This window comes from Schistocerca cancellata, chromosome 5, assembly GCF_023864275.1.
Source record: "Schistocerca cancellata isolate TAMUIC-IGC-003103 chromosome 5, iqSchCanc2.1, whole genome shotgun sequence".
Lineage (NCBI taxonomy): Eukaryota > Metazoa > Arthropoda > Insecta > Orthoptera > Acrididae > Schistocerca > Schistocerca cancellata.
This window is the reverse complement of record NC_064630.1, coordinates 693,366,791-693,376,685: the sequence shown is the minus strand read 5'-3', so window position 1 is coordinate 693,376,685 and position 9,895 is coordinate 693,366,791. Positions and strand designations below refer to the sequence as shown.

General features: G+C 41.9%; 1 non-coding gene across 1 annotated transcript; it reads right to left on the bottom strand.

Annotated features, from left to right (window-relative positions):
* Window positions 1-595: 595 nt before the first annotated feature.
* On the bottom strand, window positions 596-669 carry Trnat-ugu (transfer RNA threonine (anticodon UGU)). Its single transcript has one exon. It is a non-coding gene; the product is annotated as a tRNA-Thr (tRNA).
* Between the last annotated feature and the right edge of the window lie 9,226 nt (window positions 670-9,895).

Below are 9,895 nucleotides of genomic sequence, written 5' to 3'. Positions count from 1 at the left end.
TCCACATCCGTGCTACATATAGAAAACAAGTGAATAGATTTGACACTGCTATACAAGTGCCTAATCTTGAAGCTGCTATTCAACTGGGCCGTCACCAGTCGGTAGCGGCGCTTATGCCATCTTCACATACGAGCCGCTGCCGTTGCGTTTTCGTCCTGGAGAGAGATCCGGTCACAGTACGAGAGGCTGACGTCTTCTCACAGCCATCTCTTCTGTATCGTTCCCGTCTGGCGTGCCAGCACTTGACTTTACTCTCTAACAGTTCTTTGGCCTTCGGTGAACCATTCTGCATACACCCATTGCACTACCGAAACACGCGATCATCACATTCTCGCATACCAATAAAGAGCCCTCTTTCAAATTCACTGACTTGACGGTACGGTTCGCGCAGAAGCCTTCGGGGCATCTCGCGTGTCTGCTCAAGTTATGGTTATGCAGACCCATTACCTTCGATTTATAGAGACAACGAGAAGCACGGCAAGTTGTATTGCACCTCGATATGAATATTTACCTTGAATAAATGATAATTAAGTGAAACCCTCAGCTGCCGACAGATGTTGTTGACATACCTCGATGGGGGACAACTGAAAATGTGTGCCCCGACCGGGACTCGAACCCGGGATGTCCTGCTTACATGGCAGACGCTCTGTCCATCTGAGCCACCGAGGATACAGATGAATAGCACGACTGCAGGGACTTATCCCGTGCAACCTTCCCGTGAGACCCACATTCTCAACTGTCCACAATCTACATACGTAATGTTCCTAATAGATACTTTTGCCCATCCACTCATTATTCGCGCCCACTAAGGTGACGATTCCCGTAAGAGTTCGGGCAACCTGCGCGCATTCGCACAGACGAAGGTCAATGGCCGGGTAGTCATTTAAGGGGGGTAGGACGTCAAACTGGCCGACTTGGAACAGGAGAGGCACCTCAGGACATTTTAATTTCCACTGTCTATACTTTTACAAATAAATTCATAAAACTTTGTCAGCATGGCCAGGAAGGGTTCAGAATTCATGCTCATAAGCAGTGGAAGTTCAAAAATATAACAAAATATATTTTGTTACATGTGAAATGTCATCATTTTTACACTTATTGTCTGCATTCGTTGATATAGGTACACTTTTCTTCATAAGTAAGATAGATTCTTCGATGAATTTTGCACAGCATACAAATCATACTTTCAGGTGTATGAAACTCTAGAATTTTCCAAATCTATTAAAAACTGTGCTAAAAAGTGAGATAATTAACCATAAAATTTTAGTATTTTTGTAAACATGAAGTTTAAAATGTAACAGCTCATTCATTTTTCATTAATTAAATAAATTCTAGAGTTTCATACACCTGTAAGTATGGTTTGTATGCTGTGTAAAATTCATCGAAGAATCTCTCTTACTTGTGAAGAAAAGTGTACCTATACCAATAAATGCAGCCAATAGTAAGTGAAAAAATTATGAAATTTAACAAGTAAAAAAAGATTTATTTTTTTATACTTTTGAACTTACATTGCTATGAGTTTGAATCCTGAATCCTTCCTTGTCGTGTTGACAAAGTTGTATAAATTTACTTGTAAATGTATAGACAGTGCAAATTAAAATGTCCTGTGGTGCCTCTCCTGCTCCAAGTCGGCCCGTTTGACGTCCTACCCCCCTTAACTATATGTGAAGATAGTAACTGTTCTCGAAAGAACAGATACCATTGATGGTCGTGAAGCCTCTCTAGAACAAATGATAATTAATTGAAACCCTCAGCTGCCGACAGGTGTTGTTGACATATCCCATCGACGTATGTCAACACCTGTCAGCAGCTGAGGGTTTCAATTAATTATCATTTATTCTAGAGAGGATGTACGGCCATCAATGGGATCTGTTCTTCCGATAACAGTTATTGTCTTCATATATTTACCTTGAACCCGCTGGCCGAGATGGTTCAAATTCTGAAGAACATACTAATGTACATGTCTTGTGAATACGAACGACCTATCTCTACTCGTTCAAGTTGTTTGTTTTCGGAACATGAGTGTACATTGTGAATCTAAATTTGTCAGTGCGGAAATGTTATGCAGTGGCGTTTAGTGGTAAGGGAATAAAAAGACCGAATATGGTTATAGGATGGCAGCTTTATAGGCGGGATGAACCAAAAGAGTGTATTCACTGTGTTAGTGGAAAAAAAGGGTCCAATCGACACGCGCAATGTTTTAACAAGAATACCAGCGTTAAGGAAAAACCCATTGTCGTTGCTGTGGGTACAAAAGAGTAACGGCCGAACGCGGAGCGGTTTCAGTGTGTCGGTCGGCCGCAGACACCGGAAGCCGCCGATGCCGCTAAAATTCCCGGGGACAGCAGGGCAGGCCGCAGAGCGGTGTGCGCACAGGGCGGCGTTTAGTATGCGCCGGGCCAGGTACCGGGATTAGCCGTAGCTAAAGCGCCTTTTTATTCTAATGCCCAATTACGCGCCGCTGGATTACAGGCCCGGCCTTTGTGGCGTTCAGGCCGTTTAAATATGCTGCGCGCCCAGCGTGTGCCCGGCGACACCGCACCTCGCCTCGTCGGACCTCTAAAAACTGCCCCCCATTCTCTGCACGCCGGCAAGAAGCAAAAAACGAACGCCGTTAGCCGACCACTAATTCGAGCTTCGTCCCTGTTGAAAGCGCTCCTCGCATTGTACTACTTTACAAGTCATGAAACAGACTGGTATGTACCCTAGCCGTGCGTGTGTGTGTCTGTGTGATGAAACTGAAGCCTTTGCTTCTACTTTCAGAGTTGACAAGGTGCGTCATTAACTTCTCTGTGAGCATCTCGCAGCTCGTTTCTACTACCCCGCTATTTTGTATGGCGGACAGGTCGTTACATACATTAGCTTTCAAGAATGACGAACAGAAAGACAACGCTGGAATACAAAGCTGTTCTTAGCAGACGCCTTGTAATTACTAAGGTGGGGACAGTATAAACATGGATAAGAAATTAAACAAAGGCGAGGGAGGGTTCTCTTGATACAAACAGCGTTTCTCTTTTGGTTAACGCACTGAAGGGACTGCAATGATTGGACGGATACATTCATCAGAATCGTGTGTCGATATGTACCCAGATACTATGACTGCGTGGTTGAATTGGTCTCGTGGCTCGTTCCGTAGCTTCTTCGGGTCGAGTATCGATACATTCAAAGACGATTCTCTACAACCGCAACAATGTCGCTTCCTGTAGTTGAGCGTTCTGACTGGCCGCGATGTCAGAACTGACTCAGGTTACGCGATCATGTGCGCGAAGTAGCAAACTAAAATTTTCAATAAAATCTGTTTGAAACATAACCGGCCGTGGTGGCCGAGCGGTTCTAGACGCTTCAGTCGGGAACCGCGTGACTGCTACGGTCGCAAGTTCAAATCCTGCCTCGGGAATGGATGTGTCTGGTGTCCTTAGGTTAGTTAGGTTTAAGTAGTTCTAAGTTCTAGGGGACTGATGACCTCAGATGTTAAGTCCCATAGTGGTCAGAGCCATTTGAACCTTTTTCTTTTTTTTTTGATACATAAAAATAAACATAGCCGTTGTACAGTAAAAAGAAAAGAAACCGTTGATAACAGGGTCGGGACACGGAATACTTGACAAACACTACTAATAATGTTATGTAATTCTAGTTTATTAGAGGCATTGGTCGTAACACTTACCACAAGTCTGCATCCCCGCTTTAATCAGAAGAATCCACTATAAAGAATGCATTGGAAAGCCATGAATATGTTAATGTCGACTGTTTTATTGGATTAGGAAGTTGGCAATAAAATCCAAGTGTAAATAATTTAAATTGCTGTTGGATATGTAGACAGTAATACAAATCTGTATGTATGTGCATCGGCTTTATTTTGCTTCTAGCTGACAGCCAACACCTTCGATCGAGGGGACTGTGTGGCAGCACATATACTTCTTTGTTTTCTTTTTTTAAGCACATATGTACATCGTTACTCCCATTGTTTATGCGTAAATCTACACGCTGAGCAACCAGTGTATCAGGTGTACGCAAAGTAAGTTGCACAGTATTAAAATTTAATAAAGCAGTTATTCATATAAGATTTGTACATTTAAAGAGATAATTGAATTTATACATACACACGGTCATCGTTAATGTACAAAGTAACACTCTAACCCAGACGCATATTTCTTTAAATGGAACAGCGTTTAAACGTGGTATCTATTCTGCCATCAGTAATGATTTGTTTGGGTAGTGACTGCAACAAAAATGGTCTGATAAACAAATGCAATGAAGCGCGAAAGCAGTGGTATAGGCATGAGTATTCAAATACACAGATGTGTGAACAGGCAGAATACAGAGCTGCGGTCGGCAACGACTATATAACAAGAATCTGTCGCAGTTGTTAGATCGTGTACTGCTGCTACAACGGCAGGTTATCAAGATTTAAGTGAGTCTGAACATGGTGTTTTAGACGGCGCACGAGCTATGGGACACAGCATCTCCGAGGTAACAATGAAGTGGGGATTTTCCCGTACGACCATTTCACGAGTGTACCGTGAATATCAGGAATCCGGTAAAACATCAAATTCCCAACATCACTGAGGAGAGGAAAAGGTCCTGTGAGAACGGGACCAACGAGGACTGAAGAGAATCGTTCAACGTGCAACAAAATGCAACCCTTCCTCAAATTGCTGGAGATTGCAATACTGCGCCACCAGCATGCGTCAGCGTGCGAACCATTCAACGAAACATCATCTATATGGGCTTTAGGAACCGAAGGCCCACGCGTATATTCTTGATGACTGCATGACACAAAGCTTTACGTCTCACCTGGGCCCGTCAACACCGACATTGGACTGCTGGTGACTAGAAACGTGTTGTCTGGTCGGACGAGTCTCACTTCAGATTGAATCGAGTTGATGTACGTGTAAGGGTATGGAGGAAACGTCATGAATCCGTGGATGCTGCGTGTCAGCAGGACAATGTTCAAACTGGTGGAGGCTCTGTAATGGTGTGCGGTGTGTGCAGCTGGAGTGATATGGGCCCCAGACACGACTAGATAGGACTCTGACAGGTGACACGTACATGCGCATCCTGTCTGATCGCCTGCATCCATTCATGTCCATTGTGCATTCCGACGGACTTGGGCAATTCCAGCAGGACAATGCGATACCCCACATGTCAGAATTACTACAGAGTGGTAATTCGTCTGAATTTAGACACTTTCGCTGGCCACCAAACTCCCCAGACATGAACATTGTTGAGCATATCTGGAACGTCTTGCAACGTGCTGTTCAGAGGAAATCTTCACCCTCTCGTACTATTTCGGATTTATGGAAGTCCTGAAGAATTCATGGTTTCAGTTCCTTCCAGTACTACTTCAGACGTTAGCCGAGTCCACGATACGTTATGTTGCGGTACTTCTTCATACTCGCGGGAGTCCTACACAATATGACGCAGGTGTACCAGTTTCTTTAGCTCTTCGTTGTATTAGGACCATTAATGTGTTTTTCTATGCAATTCCGACAAATTCAAGAGGTCCGCCACGTACAGTTACTATCACTTGTTCACACAGCGTAGACGATAGCACACGGGACTGCTCATAGTCCTGTAACGGCTTCACAAAAGTTGCTTTCAAAAAATGAAGTAGAATATTTTATTTTTTATCTTGTATATATAGTTGAGAGCCTCGTAGTTTTCGGTATTCAAAACCCTCGGGATAACTTTTTATGGGAAAAATAAACGAAATTTTAGCACTTTCTTCAGATTTGCTCCTTTTACAAGGCAACAATGAATGCTGCTGAAAATGTTACTACTGCCAGAATGAAAGATCATTAAGTTTTGCAACGAATTACCTACCTAAATATCAACATTGGTGCAACCGTTTGGCTGCAATCAATTGTCACAATTCTGTCACTTTTACCAATTTGGCCAAAGAACTCAGCTCCAACGTCTGTAACTCAAGAAAGAGCTTCTCCAAATGAAAACGTCAAATAATTAGAGAAGCAGAGTATGAAATTACACGTTAAAAAAATATCTAGGTTTTCAGTTTTAGGCCACTATTAAGCGTTAATACAGCAGTGTGTGTGTGTGTGTGTGTGTGTGTGTGTGTAAAACCTACTGGATGTCATGACTGAGCAATGGTTCTGTGCACTTACTGCTACTACATGTTTCCCTGTTTTCAATATTTTCTGCTTCCTTTAGCTGGTATTATGGTGTTAAGTGTCATTTTAACGTATTCAAGTACACAACGGCGATGCTTTTCTGGTTAAATAGCGTGTATGACACGTGAAGTTGTCACAGTAGGATTAATTCCACTGTGTAGGTGATAGGGAATAAGTATGTTGTAAGAGAGCACATTTTGTATCAAGCAGTTCTCCAAGAAACTAACTGAGGAATTATTGCTTCTCCACAGCAGACCATCTGTACTCACATGCCAGGAAACCGAAGTTTCATGACATTTTTAAAAGCTTTTTACGACACAGAAGCAAGAGGAAAAACAGCTAAATAATGGGTAGATGATTATCGCATGCTTACGCTCACAAAACAGTTCACTGAGGCTGAGTCTATTGGAACCTGGAATCTTCATTTAAACGCCATTAATAAAATGCTACCATACTTCCATGCAACTGATTATTCACGTACGTTAAAAGTGCTCACCTTTACTTACAAGAGATTTTCGCATTGCAAGACCGAATGGGTGCTGCTGAATTCAACAAATTTACAGATGAAGGCTACTTCACCAGTAGGCGAATTGATAAATTTTGGTGTGGCTAATGGTCTGACATGACAATAGAGCCAACTTCAATGAAGACAATGAAAGACGCTTTAATTCACGAACGTTGGTTTTCAGGTTCTGTGTTCACAAAGTGAACTTCACGGATGGCATTCTTACAGGATGTTTGTCAAAAAAATTTAAAGATTGTGTCACATACTGCATCATCAGGAACATGTGAGAAACATGTCGATTTTTTTAGCTTTATGCAGGGATCGAAATGAAGCAGACAGTGACAAACTAATTTATTGGCTGTTAAAACATCCACCTTTTCCTAAATGTAATACTCTCAACAGAAGTAATTGTTGTGGAATCGCAAAACTGCTATGAGGCATTAGTGGAAGGAATTAAGGGCATCACCAGAATTAAAAGAGAAAACTTCAAAACGTCTCATTTCAACGTAGCCTCAGTGTTGTAATACTATGGCTCTCAAGATACTTAAGGAGAGGATTCCTACCATAATCCCATTAACATTGTATCACAGACTGTTATCAGGCAATCTGGTAAAGACTTGAAGTTCTGTTTCTCATTTGACCTTTCCCTATGCCGCATGTCGTTGTTCACAGAAGACGGTCTCAGAAAGGGTACGAAGCATCTCTCTATGATGCATTCACACTTCTCCAACAGAATGAAGTACGCAAAATAAACCGCTTTGTTGTGATTGGTGGTCACCTGCTCCATAAGGTTTTTGGCTGCATCTAAGATAAGTTTGGAGCCATCTGTATGAGATATGAAACATATTTGAGAACGTACTACGTATCTGAAATCACAGTTATATTCGATGGCTACACAAGTGATTGTTCGCGAAGGGTTCTTCATCAGATACCATTTTCGATGAGGATACAAATTCTGCTTTTGCACAGAACAAGTTTCTCGCAAATGAGAGCAACAAGAACCGCTTGAGTTGATGCTCCTGCGGAAATTTCAGAATGGAGTTACTACAAATGCTACGGGCAGAAGAAGATCGGATTCATTAACTATGGAAATAGTTATTTCCCAAGTTTCTGAATCTGACAGTGTCGCTATCGTGAGCGAGGAAATTGACGTGCTTGATTTCTTAAAGGGTCGGGGAAACAATTACGATACCATATCCTCATTTTTGGGTCAAGGAAAAGGGAAACTACTAAAACTTACGGAGCAACAGCCACACCTCAAAGTGTAAGTTGCTGAATTTGTTACCCTAAGTCTCACAAGACGTAATAGAGCTGTCAGGAGCTGATGTTAGCTCTGTAAGTGAATTCTAACTGCCCAACTAGGGACGAGCTCAGGTCGAGCTCTCTTTAAAGTCTCCCCCGAGAAAATCTTTCAGACCTGAAAGGCTACCGTCAACAAGGTGGCACTCATTGCAATCCTACCTCCAAGAGCAGCCTAGGCTGGGGAAAAAAATGGATACACGCCAGTGGAGCTGGAAGAAAAACTTATCAGGGTTGTTCGCAGTCACGATGACGAAAGATGTGGCACCATACACTCTACTGAAGAAAGCTTCCTGCGCATTCATAACAGGGTTATCGTGCGAGAACGCTCCAGAAATTTTAGACGATGATGAGGAAGAGGTCGAAGATATGTTCCAGGACGAGGAAATTGGTGAAGGTGCCGCAATGGATCCTGAAGGTCGGATGCAGGACTGGGATCTGACGCAGTCTTCCGAACGACTTCGATGGAAATGAAATATGATAAAATGTGAAGCTCAGATATTTAAATTGTGTTTTTTTAATACTGTCACGCCATTTTATTTGTTCATTTGTATAAACTTTTATACTATCCATACGTAAATACATAATGGCCATTACTATGTGCTTGGTTTTCATTTCAGCAACCCATTCTCACCAAAGAAGGATAAAAATGAATAAAAATAGGCGTACTGAAGAAAACTGGAAAGATATACGTAGAAAATACGTATTTGCTCATTAGAGAGCCACCTTTCAACTGAAAATTTAATTTCAATGAATAAGTTTGATTTAAAAAAAAGAAAGAAAAACACGAAAATGGAATTACTTTGTCTTTTAAGTGCACGAACGCCTAAGAGTGCCTAAAACTCAAAACCAGATGCTTTTGTAACATGAAATTTCATGCTCTCCAACTTTAATAACCTGACATTTTTTTTATTTGGAGCAACCGTTTTAGTTCCAAGCGTTGGAACAAACTTTTTAGCCAAGACAACAAAAATGAACGAATTTTGATAACCGACTGCGGCCAAACGGCTGCACCGATTTTGACATTTAAGTAGGTCATTCGACGCTAAATTTGACGCTATTTCATTTTTAGTAAAATTTCAGTAGGATGCATAAACCTGAAAAAAGTTGTCGCGAGGATTTTGAAGGTCGAAAACTTGGATTCTAAATACTCCCAACTGTGTGCACAAGATAAAAACATAAAACGTTCCTTACTTCCGTCCCATGTTCAGTTTTTTATTTCGCTCTTTTGTTTGGTTTTAGAAAACTAAGCAAATAACAAGTTCAGCAACACCGTCTGTGGCTGACCGCTTGAATCTGCACACGCAACGGCCTAATTGCCAACTTCAATGCTAATTAAGTCGAAAACGGCTCAACGAACCGAATTTGGTCCTTGAAAATTATTTAGCAGTACATTCTATCCTGAGACACCATTACCAGCTTTTCAGCTTGTTTCTGACTACCTTGTACTTAGAGATAATCTGACCGCGCAATGTTAATAATACATTGGGTAATATGTGATGCCAATACTTGGCCATTGAATCTCATCCTCTTCACATTGAAAGTGTGTCGGCAGCTGTCCTCTACGCTGAAAGCCATGGTTTCCAGAGCTTGCCAGTGACGTTCTCAGTTTTACCTGGATCATTGTTCGCCGAAGGTTCGAGTCCTCCCTCAGGCAATGGCTGTGTGTGTTGTTCTTAGCATTAGTTAGTTTAAATTAGTTTAAATAGTGTGTAAGTCTAGGAACCAATGACCTAAGCAGTTTGGTTCCTTAGGACTTCACACACATTTGAACATTTGTATCATTGTGGCGGACCCTGTGTGCTTACATTGCACCCGTCACAGCGACGAGGATGAAAACTTTAACTTTGTATTGTGTCCCTGCTTAAAGTGGTGCAGTAAAAATCATGGCACACACTGGTGTACGTCTCCGTGTATATATACGAGTATTTGTGTGTGCGTGTGTGTGTGTGTGTGTGTGTGT